Below are 14,650 nucleotides of genomic sequence, written 5' to 3'. Positions count from 1 at the left end.
ACCTGGGAACTGCCTTACTGTCCGGCAGGAGATGAGGTAAGTGCTAACCTTATTCTGGGGTTGAAGTAAGAGACTCAGAAGAAAGTTGGGCACTTCATTTTTATTCCTCATTGGATTTAGCCTTTAGGTTTACAGATTCCCTCAGTTTTAGGGAACACTTTAAGACGGTTAAACGCAGGCACTGGGGCTGTATGGGACATAGGCTTTCCTTTCATAGCTAATGGGCTATATATCGGAAGGAGCTCAGTGTGAAGTGATAAATATTGCCATAACAGAGCCATCACTGAAGAGCTTAAATTCTTACTCCCAGCGACTTACTTTCATATTACTAGCCAACCGGGAGTTTTTAGCCTTATTATATTACTTTAAACTATTTGGGGCAGGTTCTTACTCCCAGGACTTTATTTTGCAAATACAGGCTGATCGGGAGATGTGCCTGTTGATACCGCCATGATGGTTGACGGATATGGTTAACAGGGGTTTAGCCGCCCGGGAATGATACGCCCACGATGGGCGGAGCTATGCGATCTGCGCGCCTCTTCACCTAGCCCTAATTCCGTTGAATCGAAATCTTCTCTGCAGTTTGTCACGCAGCAGAGATACTGCTTGTTTTGTGTTTACAGGTTTTCATTCACCGGATGCCTTTGATCATGTTAGGCTCCCAATCAGGGAGCAAGTCACCTCAGCAAGCCTTAACTGAGGTCTGGGAATAGTTTTAATTTTAGCATTAAGTCTTAAAACAAACTACTTTGTTTTTACATCTCAAAGACACAGTAACACCCAATTTTTAGTTGCAAATGGTGCATACAGTTGGTATAAGAACCCCCTAGAAATGTTAATTACCATAGCTTAACATTTAAGGTTACAGTACCTCTTGTTAGGATATTCAATTTATATTTGAAAAATGTAAATAAAGAGGTTACATATGTTTTTATGCTTTGATACTAAGGTGTTCAATGAGTCTTATGCATTTTAAATAGGCACCTCAGCAAAAACATAATTTATGCTTACCTGATAAATTTATTTCTCTTGTGGTGTATCCAGTCCACGGATCATCCATTACTTGTGGGATATTCTCCTTCCCAACAGGAAGTTGCAAGAGGATCACCCACAGCAGAGCTGCTATATAGCTCCTCCCCTAACTGCCATATCCAGTCATTCGACCGAAATAAGCTGAGAAAGGAGAAACCATAGGGTGCAGTGGTGACTGTAGTTTAAAATTTAGACCTGCCTTAAAAGAACAGGACAGGGCGGGCTGTGGACTGGATACACCACAAGAGAAAAATTTATCAGGTAAGCATAAATTATGTTTTCTCTTGTTGGGTGTATCCAGTCCACGGATCATCCATTACTTGTGGGATACCAATACCAAAGCTAAAGTACACGGATGAAGGAAGGGACCACTGCCTGTAAAACCTTTCTCCCAAAAATAGCCTCCGAAGAAGCAAAAGTGTCAAATTTGTAAAATTTTGAAAAGGTATGAAGCGAAGACCAAGTCGCCGCTTTAAAAATGAGGCTTCTGTTGAACAGATTTGCAAAGGCCCAGGTGGAAGCCACAGCTCTAGTAGAATGAGCTGTAATCCTTTCAGGGGGCTGCTGTCCAGCAGTCTCATAGGCTAAGCGTATTACGCTCCGAAGCCAAAAAGAGAGGTTGCCAAAGCCTTTTGACCTCTCCTCTGTCCAGAGTAAACGACAAACAGGGAAGATGTTTGACGAAAATCTTTAGTCGCTTGTAAGTAACTTTAAAGCACGGACTACGTCCAAATTATGTAAAAGACGTTCCTTCTTTGAAGAAGGATTAGGACACAATGATGGAACAATCTCTTGATTGATATTCTTGTTGGAAACTACCTTAGGTAAAAACCCAGGTTTTGTACGCAGAACTACTTTATCTGTATGGAAAAATCAGATAAGGAGAATCACATTGTAAAGCTGATAACTCAGACTCTACGAGCCGAGGAAATAGCCATCAAAAACAGAACTTTCCAAGATAAAAGTTTGATATCAATGGAATGAAGGGGTTCAAACGGAACTCCTTGAAGAACCTTAAGAACCAAGTTTAAGCTCCATGGAGGAGCAACAGGCTTAATTCTAACCAAAGCCTGACAAAATGCCTGGAACTTCTGCCAGACGCTTGTGCAAAAGGATAGACAGAGCAGAAATATGTCCCTTTAAAGAACTAGCTGATAATCCTTTATCCAAACCCTCTTGGAGAAAGGATAATATCCTAGGAATCCTAACCTTACTCCATGAGTAATTCTTGGATTCACACCAATGAAGATATTTGCGCCATATCTTATGATAGATCCTGGTTACAGGCTTTCGTGCCTGTATTAAGGTATCAATGACTGACTCGGAGAAGCCACGCCTTGATAAAATCAAGCGTTCAATCTCCAGTCAGTCTCAGAGAAATTAGATTTGGATGATTGAAAGGACCTTGTAGTAGGTCTTGTCTTAGAGGCAGAGACCAAGGTGGAAAGGATGACATGTCCACCAGGTCTGCATACCAGGTCCTGCGTGGCCACGCAGGCGCGATCAAGATCACTGATGCTCTCTCCTGTTTGATTTTGGCAATCAGTCGAGGGAGCAGAGGAAACGGTGGAAACACATAAGCCAGGTTGAAGAACCACGGTGCTGCTAGAGCATCTATCAGCGTCGCTTCTGGGTCCCTGGACCTGGATCCGTAACAAGGAAGCTTGGCGTTCTGGCGAGACGCCATGAGATACAACTCTGGTTTGCCCCAACGATGAACCAATTGAGCAAACACCTCCGGATGGAGTTCCCACTCCCCCGGATGAAAAGTCTGACGACTTAGAAAATCCGCCTCCCAGTTCTCTACACCTGGGATATGGATCGCTGATAAATAGCAAGAGTGAGTCTCTGCCCAGCAAATTATCTTGACTTCTAACATCGCTGTTGATGTAAGCCACAGTCGTGATGTTGTCCGACTGAAATCTGATGAACCTCAGGGTTGCTAACTGAGGCCAAGCTAGAAGAGCATTGAATATTGCTCTTAACTCCAGAATATTTATTGGGAGGAGTTTCTCCTCCTGAATCCACGATCCCTGAGCCTTCAGGGAATTCCAGACTGCACCCCAACCTAGATGGCTGGCACCTGTTGTTACAATTGTCCAATCTAGCCTGTGAAAGGTCATACCTTTGGACAGATGGTCCCGAGAGAGCCACCAGTGAAGAGAATCTCTGGTCTCTTGATCCAGATTTAGCAGAGGGCACAAATCTGTGTAATCCCCATTCCACTGACTGAGCATGCATAATTGCAGCGGTCTGAGATGTAGGCGCGCAAATGGCACTATGTCCATCGCCGCTACCATTAAGCCGATCACTTCCATGCACTGAGCCACCGAAGGGCGTGGAATGTAGTGAACACGGAAGGAATTTAGAAGCTTTGATAACCTGGACTCCGTCTGATAGCTTCTGTAGAAATGAAAATTTACCTGAGTTCCTAGGAAGGAAACCCTTGTGAGGGGTGATAGAGAACTCTTTCCCTCGTTCACTTTCCACCCATGCAACCTCAGAAATGCCAACACTATGTCCGTATGAGATTTGGAAGTTTGACGCCTGTATCAGGATGTCGTCTAGATAAGGGGCCACTGCTTTGCCCCGTGATCTTAGGACCGCCTGAAGAGACCCCAGAACCTTTGTAAAAATTCTTGGGGCTGTAGCTAACCCGAAGGGAAGAGCCACAAACTGGTAATGCCTGTCTAGAAAGGCAAACCTTAGGAACCGATGATGATCTTTGTGAATCGGTATGTGAAGGTAAGCATCCTTCAAATCCACTGTGGTCATGTACTGACCCTCCTGGATCATAGGTAGGATTGTCCGAATAGTTTCCATTTTGAACGATGGAACTCTGAGGAATTTGTTTAAGATCTTTAGATCCAAAATTGGTCTGAAGGTTCCCTCTTTTTTGGGAACCACAAACAGATTTGAATAAAATCCCTGTCCTTGTTCCATCTGTGGAACTGGATGGATCACTCCCATTATTAGGTCTTGCACACAGCGTAAGAATGCCTCCTTTTTTTTAATCTGGTTTACAGATAATTTCGAAAGGTGAAATCTCCCTTGTGGGGGGGAAGTTTTGAAGTCCAGAAGATATCCCTGAGATATGATCTCCAACGCCCAGGGATCCTGACATCTCTTGCCCACGCCTGGGCGAAGAGAGAAAGTCTGCCCCCTACTAGATCCGTTGCCGGATAGGGGGCCGTTCCTTCATGCTGTCTTAGAGGCAGCAGCAGGCTTTCTGGCCTGCTTGCCTTTGCTCCAGGCCTGGTTAGATTTCCAGGCCGGCTTGGATTGCGCAAAAGTTCCCTCTTGTAGCAGAGGAAGTTGATGCTGCACCTGCCTTGAAGTTTCGAAAGGCACGAAAATTAGACTGTTTGGACCTGTCCTGAGGAAGGGTATGACCCTTACCTCCAGTAATGTCAGCAATAATTTCCTTCAAACCAGGCCCGAATAGGGTCTGCCCCTTGAAGGGAATGTTAAGTAATTTAGACTTTGAAGTCACGTCAGCTGACCAAGATTTAAGCCATAGCGCCCTACGCGCCTGGATGACGAATCCAGAATTCTTAGCCGTTAGTTTAGTCAAATGAACAATGGCATCAGAAAGAAAAGAATTAGCTAGCTTAAGTGTTCTAAGCTTGTCAAGTATTTCAGTCAATGGAGTAGCTGTCTGAAAGGCCTCTTCCAGAGACTCAAACCAGAATGCCGCAGCAGCAGTGACAGGAGCAATGCATGCAAGGGGCTGCAGGATAAAACCTTGTTGAATAAACATTTTCTTAAGGTAACCTAATTTTTTTTATCCATTGGATCTGAAAAAGCACAACTGTCCTCGACAGGGATAGTGGTATGCTTTGCTAAAGTAGAAACTGCTCCCTCCACCTTAGGGACCGTCTGCCATAAGTCCCGTGTGGTGGCGTCTATTGGAAACATTTTTCTAAAAATAGGAGGGGGGGAAACGGCACACCGGGTCTGTCCCACTCCTTAGTAATAATTTCTGTAAACCTTTTAGGTATTGGAAAAACGCCAGTACACACCGGCACTGCGTAGTATTTATCCAGTCTACACAATTTCTCTGGCACTGCAATTGTGTCAGTCATTCAGAGCAGCTAAAACCTCTCCAAGCAACACCCGGAGGTTCTCAAGCTTAAATTTAAAAGTAGACATATCTGAATCAGGTTTCCCCGAGTCAGAGACGTCACCCACAGACTGAAGCTCTTCCTCAGCTTCTGCATATTGTGACGCAGTATCAGACATGGGCCTTAAAACATCTGCGCGCTCTGTATTACGTCTAACCCCAGAGCTATCGCGCTTTCCTCTGAATTCAGGCAGTCTGGCTAATACCGCTGACAGGGTATTATCCATGATTGCCGCCATTTCCTGCAAAGTAATCGCTATGGGCGTCTTTGATGTACTTGGCGCCATTTTAGCGGGAGTCCCTTGAGCGGGAGTCAAAGGGTCCGATACGTGGGGAGAGTTAGTCGGCATAACTTCCCCCTCGTCAGAATCCTCTGGTGATAATTCTTTTAAAGATAACAGCTGATCTTTATTGTTTAAAGTGAAATCTATACATTTAGTACACATTCTCCTATGGGGTTCCACCATGGCTTTTAAACATAATGAATAAGGAGTTTCCTCTATGTCAGACATGTTTATACAGATTAGCAATGAGACTAGCAAGCTTGGAAAACACTTTAAATCAAGTTAAGCAATATAAAAAAAAATGTTACTGTGCCTTTAAGAGAAACAAATTTTGCCAAAATTTGAAATAACAGTGAAAAAAGGCAGTTAAACTAACGAAATTTTTACAGTGTATGTAACAAGTTAGCAGAACATTGCACCCACTTGCAAATGGATGATTAACCCCTTTAATACAAAAAACAGATTAATAAAACGAAAAATGTTTTTTTAACAGTCATAACAACTGCCACAGCTCCTACTTTTGAAGCCTTTTGAGCCCTTCAGAGATGTCCTATATCATGCAGGGGACTGCTGAGGGAAGCTGAATGTCAGTTTGTAATTTTAACTGCACCAACTGTATACTATAACAGTGGAAAGCCTCGGGAAACTGTTTCTAGGCAAAAATAAAGCCAGCCATGTGGAAAAAAACTAGGCCCCAATAAGTTTAATCACCAAAGCATATATAAAAACGATTAAACATGCCAGCAAACGTTTTATATTGCACATTAATCAGAGTATATACCTCTGATAGCAAGCCTGATACTAGTCGCTATTAAATCACTGTATTTAGGCTTTAACTTACATTAATCCGGTATCAGCAGCATTTTCTAGCAAATTCCATCTCTAGAAAAACTTAACTACACATACCTTATTGCAGGATACCCTGCACGCCATTCTCCCTCTGAAGTTACCTCACTCCTCAGACATATGTGAGAATAGCAGTGGATCTTAGTTACTTCTGCTAAGATCATAGAAAAACGCAGGCAGATTCTTCTTCTAAATGCTGCCTGAGATAAAATAGCACAACTCCGGTACCATTTAAAAACAATAAACTTTTGATTGAAGAAAAAACTAACTAGATTTTACCACTTTCCTCTTACTACCTCCAGCTATGTTGAGAGCTTGTAAGAGAATGACTGGATATGGCAGTTAGGGGAGGAGCTATATAGCAGCTCTGCTGTGGGTGATCCTCTTGCAACTTCCTGTTGGGAAGGAGAATATCCGTGGACTGGATACACATAACAAGAGAAATATCTAAGGTGTAAGTAGGTGCTACAATATTTGCTTGCTAATCTATCTCATTCCTGCACGCAAAAAGAAAGTTAGTTTAAAATTTAAAGAGGCAGTACCATTTTTATCTGTTAATTTTGTTCAACGATTTTCAGTTTATTTGTTTAATTCATCCTTTGACTTAGGATGGTACAAGAGCACACAAAATCAAGGTTACTTTTTTAAAAAAAAAAAATTTTAAAGTTTTTTTTTGAGAGTCAATTTTTAGTAATTTTTTTTTGGACCTACTCCTAAGGTTTTTACTGTTTAGGAGTCTGGTCAATCTATGCCACAATTTCTCCTATAGTGTCCCACAAAATTGTATGGCCCACATGCAGTGCCCTGCGCTTCCTCTCACACTCCTCTCGGAGTTACTCTGCATTTCATGCATTTTACGTGGTAGAAATCATTACTAGAGGAATTATTTTCAATCATTTAGGGTGATTGATTCAGTAGTTGCTATTCCGAATGGTTCTTCCCTGTTACCTGAAAGGAAGATACTTCGGGATTATCTGGGAGTGAATTTTCAGACTCAGATGAATAATATTTTGTTCCTGGGGTTGGTTTTCTTCAGTTTTCTAGCTTAAACATCTCAATTTGTTACTTTAGGAGGTTTTAGCTACTCTGGGAGACTCCCACACTACTGGTGTACTATTTCCTAGTGCGTCCAGTAAGTTACAAGGAATGGAAGAGACCGCATTCCCTATATTTGAAAAGATGTTTCCCATAGCCGACTCGGCTAGGAGTAGTTTTCAACTTAGCTAGGAGAACTATTATACCCCTAGGATAATTAGTTTATTTTCACAGGTCCTATGGCCAAAAATTAGAAAAGGGATGCACACCAGGGTTTACAATGGCGACCAGCTGTGTACTTGGTTACCGTCACTAGTGCGACGGCATATTGGTTGGATATGTTGTCTGATGCTACTAAGCCAGAAACTCCCATGGATAAAATCCAGGACAGGATAAAAGCTTTCAAATGGGCTACTTCCTTTATTTCAAATTCTTCCCTTCAAGTTATCAGGGAGCATAGGTTTCTCCGTTCCAGCTCACAGAACCTTATGGTTAGAGCCTTGTTCTACGGATGTATGCTCGAAGTAAAAAATTTTAGCGATTCCTTACACGGGGAAGATCTTGTTGTGACCTGCCTTGATGGAAATAATCTCTTTTGCAATTTTAAGAATTTCAACAACAAAAAAATCCAAATAGCCTGCTTTTAAATCAGACAGCAGGAGGAACATGACCCCGATCCGGGATCGGATCTTGTAGGGGGCAGACTTTCAGTCTTCGTTCAAGCTTGGGTTCGAGATGTTCAGGATCCCTGGGCAATAGCAGGTAGTGTCTCGGATACAGAGTTCAAAAGTTTTCCTCCCAGAGGCAGTTTTTCTGCTTTTAGGATTATCCATAGATCAGTCGTTCTTACACTGCGTAGGAGACCTCTCAGACCTGGGAGTGATTGTTTCAGTTCCAGTACAGGGTCTGGGTTTTGTATCCCATTCGGGTTGTGGTTCCCAAAAGGGAGGGAATCTTCAGTCCACTTTTTAGATATCAAGAGTCTAAACAAATTTCTAAGTGTACCTTCTACTTCGTTCCATTTTTCCCTTGATCCAAGAGGGTCAATTTATGACGCCCTATCTGGACGACATTCTAGTCCAGGCGCCATCCTTACGGCGAGTAAGATTTCTTGCGGACATGGGGTTATCCTTCCTGCGATTTCTCGAGTGAAAGATAAATTTGGAAAAGAGTTTTTGTCCCATGCACAAGGGTATCTCTCTGGGAATCATAATGGATTGCATATCAATGAAGATTTTTCTGACAGGATGTCAGGAGATCGGAAATTATCAATACTTGTCTAGTCATTCAGTCCACTCCTCGGCCTTCAATGGCTCAGTGCACAGAGGTAATCGGGCAGATGGTGGTAATTCACCTCATCCCGTTTTGCTCAGTTCCATTTCAGACCTCTGCAGTTAAGCATGCTCAGGCAATGGATCGGAGATTATACAGATTTTTCTCAAGTACTACTGGAGCAGGACACAAAGGGTTCTCTTGTATGGTGGTTGTCTCTGGATCATCTCTTCTGGAGAACCTGCTTTCTCAGGCCATCTTAAGGGATTGGGACAACAGACACCAGCCTTCTAGGGTGGGGAGCAGTCTGGGGCTCCCTAAGGGCTCGGGGTTTGGACTCCCTATAAACATTCTGGAGCTGAGAGCGATCTATAGTGTTCTGGCCTGGCCTCCGTTAGCCTTGGTCCAGTTTATCAGGTTCCAGTCGATCAAAATGTCATTAGTGGCTTACATCAATCATCAGGGAGGAACGAGGAGTTCCTTAGCGATGACAGAGGTATCCAAAATAATTCAGTGGGCAGAGGCCTATTCTTGCTGTGGAACAGTTGGGAGGTGGATTTCCTGAGCAGGCAGTCCTTTCATCCAGGGGAGTGGGAACTAGTTTGCTTTTCTTCCTCGGGCCATTGCTCGAATCAAGCAGGAGAGGGTTTCGGTGATCCTCATAGCACTGACTTCGCCTTGTAGGATTTGGTATGCAGATCTGGTGGACATGTAATCTCTGCCACCTTGGAGACGTCCGTTGTGGAAGGACCTTCTAATTCAAGGGCCCCTCCTTCACCCAATTATGGTTTATCTGAAATGGACTGCTTGGAGATTGATTAGCATTTATTATTATCCAAGTGGAGTTTTTCTGACTCTGTCATTGTGACCATTGTGACTAGTAACAGGCTCGAAAGCCTGTTACTAGTCAAATTATCATACGATATGGCGTAAATATTTATATTGGTGTGAATCCATGGGCTACTCATGGAGTAGTTAGGATTCCTAGAATTTTGTCTCTTCAAGAGGGTTTGGAGGAAGGTTATCATCCAGTTCCCTAACGGGTAAAAACTCTGTGTAACAAAATAGAGAGACAAAGTTTTTACCGGTTAGGGAACTGGATGATGAGCTTCCTCCAAACCCTCTTGGAGAACATCTACCAGACGTTTGTATAACAATAGAGACAGACAAACGTCTGGTAGATGTCCCAGATGTACAATAATTTTGTCAGGCCTTGGTTAGGATCAGGCCTGTGTTCATGCCAGTTATTCCTCCATGGAGTCTGAATTTAGTTTTTCAAGGGGCTCCGTTTGACCCTATTCTTTCCTTTTAGATATTGAGTTATCTTGGAAAGTTTTATTTCTTGTTGCTATTTCTTCTGCTCGGAGAGTGTCTGAGCTCGCGGCATTTCAGTATGAGTCTCCTTATCTTTTATTTTCATTCAGATAAGGTAGTTTACGTACTAAATTAGGATTTCTTTTTAAAGACACGAGTCCACGGATTTTCATCCTTGTGGGATTTCACCTCCTGGTCAGCAGGAGGAGGTAAAAAGCACCACATCAGAGCTGCTATATATAGCTCCTCCTACCCCTGTCATTCTCTCTGCCTAGGTTAGTGATAGGGGAGCAGACTCAGATTAAAGTGGGCACTTAGACTTAATCTTTATTTGAAGTGTGCATAAGACTCATGAACTTATGTGGGGACATTAATCCCTCTTGTATGGAGGGTTCCGTTTTTGACAGCTACGTGTACAGGCACTGGGGCTGGGAGAAAGCTTGTATCTTACAAGATTTTGCTGTGAAGGGCATTCTGAAAAGGGGATGTTTTGGTTCCTTTTCATTTTACATGATGGTTACGGTTCCTAATTATTTTTGCTCCGTTGTAAAGTCATTGGGAGAAGTTATGCCCATGATGGGCGGGGCCTCATTTTCACACGCTGCTGTATGTTTACTGCACAGTTTTAAGCCGACTGAGGTGGATGTTGTTCCTGTAGCTCTACTATCGCATGTTTTGCTGAAAAATCAGACGGGCAGTTGTAGCGTTTGTGGGCTCCTGAGTGTCCGGATCGTTCTTTTCATCTAATAACAGGCAATTAAGTGTTCCGGTCAGGGAGCGAGTCTGGTGGCAGGTAGGCACCTAAGCAGAGTTGCTGAGGTGTATAGGTGTCAGCTTTTAGTTTTTATTTAACTATTGAACGTTTTTTTCTGTTTCACAGTAAAAATAAAGTTGCAGTTTTTAAAGTTTAAAGAGACAGTAACGTTTTCTTTTTTTTTACCTTTTTTTCTGTCATCAAATATTTTGTTAATTTGATTAGCTATGGCCATATGCAATCTATTTTCTTAAAGGGACAATAACGGTTTATTTATTTTCTTAAAGAGACTAACGTTTTTTGAAAAGAAAAAATAAATTTACTTTAGTATTTAAGTATGGACATAAGAGCAGTGCAAAATGTTACTTGCTCCATGTGTTTGGATGCTAATGTGGAACCACCAACCCCTTTCTGTCCCTCATGTATTGAGAGGGCTTTGTTATAAGGAAAAGATTTTTCATAAACAAAAATTTTCAAAAGTGAATGCTTCTCAGGACTCTGAGATTCAGATTATGCCGCAGCTTTCTCCCCAAGCGTCTCAAGATTTAACGCCCGCACAAGCAGTGCCCTGTACGTCTGCTCTAGCTCCCGCTGGAGCTTATGTCTTCTACAATTTCTGATGCATTATCTGCCTTTCCTCTGTTACAAGGCAAACTTAAGCGGATGGACAACCATGTTGTCAGTGAGGTTTCTGATGCAATGGTGGCAATCTCAGATGTACCCTCCCAGGGAACTGAGTTAGAGGGTATGGAGGTTCTATCAGAAGGCGAAATATCAGATTCAGAAAGTTTATTACCTTTGACTGATTCGGAGGTTGTATCTTTCAGGTTTAAACTAGAACACCTCTGCCTGTTACTCAGGGAGGTTTTGGTGACTTTAGACGACTGTGACTCTACAGTAGTAGTCGTTCCTGAGAAGTCGAGTAAATTGGATAGATATTTTGAGGTTCCTTCTTACTCTGACGTTTTTCCAGTACCTAAATGAACTTCGGAGATTATTTCCAAGGAATGGGAGAGACCAGGTCTTTCTTTTTCCCCCATCTCCTATTTTCAAGAAGATGTTTCCTATAGCGGATGCTTTCAGGGAAACTTGGCAGACAGTTCCTTAGGTGGAAGGAGCTTATTTCCACCCTAGCCAAGCGAACGACTATTCCCATTGAGGATAGCTGAGCTTTTAAAGATACCATGGACAAGAAGTTGGAGGGTCTACTTTAAAAGATTTATGTTCACCAGGGTCTGCTATTGCAGCTGGCTGCGTGCATTCCTACGGTCAGCTTATTGGTTTGATGCTCTGTCAGAGTCTCTCAGAACTGAGACCACTTTAGAGGAGATCCAGGATAGGATTAAAGCTCTAAAGTTAGCTAATGCTTTTCTCCAACATTGGTGTGTCCGGTCCACGGCGTCATCCTTACTTGTGGGATATTCTCTTCCCCAACAGGAAATGGCAAAGAGTCCCAGCAAAGCTGGTCACATGATCCCTCCTAGGCTCCGCCCACCCCAGTCATTCTCTTTGCCGTTGCACAGGCAACATCTCCACGGAGATGGTTAAGTTTTTTGTAGTTTTATTCTTCTATCAAGTGTTTGTTATTTTAAAATAGTGCTGGTATGTACTATTTACTCTGAAACAGAAAAGGATGAAGATTTCTGTTTGTAAGAGGAAGATGATTTTTAGCAGACAGTAACTAAAATCGATTGCTGTTTCCACACAGGACTGTTGAGATGAAGTAACTTCAGTTGGGGGAAACAGTTAGCAGTCTTTTCTGCTTAAGGTATGACTAGCCATATTTCTAACAAGACCATGTAATGCTGGAAGGCTGTCATTTCCCCTCATGGGGACCGGTAAGCCATTTTCTTAGTTAAACATAAAAGAATAAAGGGCTTCAAAAAGGGCTTAAAAACTGGTAGACATTTTTCTGGGCTAAAACAATTGCTTTACTAGGCATATTATGCAGATTCTAACTAATTATTGGTATTATAATCTAGGGGAACGTTTAGAAAAACGGCAGGCACTGTGTTGGACACCTTTTTCAGATGGGGGCCTTTCTAGTTATAGACAGAGCCTCATTCTGGGACTGTATAGGGGTTAAATGTAAAAACGGCTCCGGTTCCGATAATTTAAGGGTTAAAGCTCTGAAATTTGGTATGCAATACTTTTAATGCTTTAAGACACTGTGGTGAAATTTTGGTGAATTTTGAACAATTCCTTCATACTTTTTCACATATTCAGTAATAAAGTGTTTTCAGTTTGAAATTTAAAGTGACAGTAACGGTTTTATTTTAAAACGTTTTTTGTGCTTTGTTGACAAGTTTAAGCCTGTTTAACATGTCTGTACCATCAGATAAGCTATGTTCTATATGTATGAAAGCCAATGTGTCTCCCCATTTAAATTTATGTGATAATTGTGCCATAGTGTCCAAACAAAGTAAGGACAGTAATGCAACAGATAATGATATTGCCCAAGATGATTCCTCAAATGAGGGGAGTAAACATGATACTACATCATCCCCTACTGTGTCCACACCAGTTATGCCCACACAGGAGGCCCCTAGTACATCTAGTGCGCCAATACTTATTACCATGCAACAATTAACGGCTGTAATGGATAACTCCATAGCAAATCTTTTATCCAAAATGCCTACTTATCAGAGAAAGCGCGATTGCTCTGTTTTAAACACTGAAGAGCAAGAGGACGCTGATGATAACTGTTCTGACATACCCTCACACCAATCTCAAGGGGCCATGAGGGAGGTTTTGTCTGATGGAGAAATTTCAGATTCAGGAAAAATTTCTCATCAAGCTGAACCTGATGTTGTGACATTTAAATTTAAATTAGAACATCTCCGCGCACTGCTTAAGGAGGTGTTATCTACTCTGGATGATTGTGACAATTTGGTCATTCCAGAGAAATTATGTAAGATGGACAAGTTCCTAGAGGTTCCGGTGCCCCCCGACGCTTTTCCTATACCCAAGCGGGTGGCGGACATAGTAAATAAAGAGTGGGAAAGGCCCGGCATACCTTTTGTTCCCCCCCCTATATTTAAGAAATTATTTCCTATAGTCGACCCCAGAAAGGACTTATGGCAGACAGTCCCCAAGGTCGAGGGGGCGGTTTCTACTCTAAACAAACGCACTACTATTCCTATCGAAGATAGTTGTGCTTTCAAAGATCCTATGGATAAGAAATTAGAGGGTTTGCTTAAAAAGATTTTTGTACAGCAAGGTTACCTTCTACAACCAATTTCATGCATTGTTCCTGTCACTACGGCAGCGTGTTTCTGGTTCGAGGAACTAGAAAAATCGCTCAGTAAAGAATCTTCGTATGAGGAGGTTATGGACAGAGTTCAAGCACTTAAATTGGCTAACTCTTTTGTTTTAGATGCCGCTTTGCAATTAGCTAGATTAGCTGCGAAAAATTCAGGGTTTGCTGTCGTGGCGCGCAGAGTGCTTTGGCTAAAGTCTTGGTCAGCGGATGTGTCTTCCAAGACAAAATTGCTTAACATTCCTTTCAAAGGTAAAACATTATTTGGACCTGATTTGAAAGAGATTTCAGACATCACTGGGGGAAAGGGCCACGCCCTCCCACAGGATAGGTCTTTTAAGGCTAATAATAAGCCTAATTTTCGTCCCTTTCGCAGAAACGGACCAGTCTCTAATTCTGTATCCTCTAAGCAAGAGGGTAATACTTCACAACCCAAACCAGCCTGGAAACCAATGCAAGGGTAAGCAGGCCAAGAAGCCTACCACTGCTACCAAAACAGCATGAAGGGATAGCCCCCGATCCGGGACCGGATCTAGTGGGGGGCAGACTTTCTCTCTTTGCTCAGGCTTGGGCAAGAGATGTTCAGGATCCTTGGGCGCTAGAAATAGTTTCTCAAGGTTATCTCCTGGAATTCAAGGAACTACCCCCAAGGGGAAGGTTCCACAGGTCTCAATTATCTTCAAACCAAATAAAGAGACAGGCATTCTTACATTGTGTAGAAGACCTGTTAA

Source organism: Bombina bombina, chromosome 6 (assembly GCF_027579735.1).
Source record: "Bombina bombina isolate aBomBom1 chromosome 6, aBomBom1.pri, whole genome shotgun sequence".
Taxonomy (NCBI): domain Eukaryota; kingdom Metazoa; phylum Chordata; class Amphibia; order Anura; family Bombinatoridae; genus Bombina; species Bombina bombina.
Note: the sequence above shows the minus strand (reverse complement) of the source record.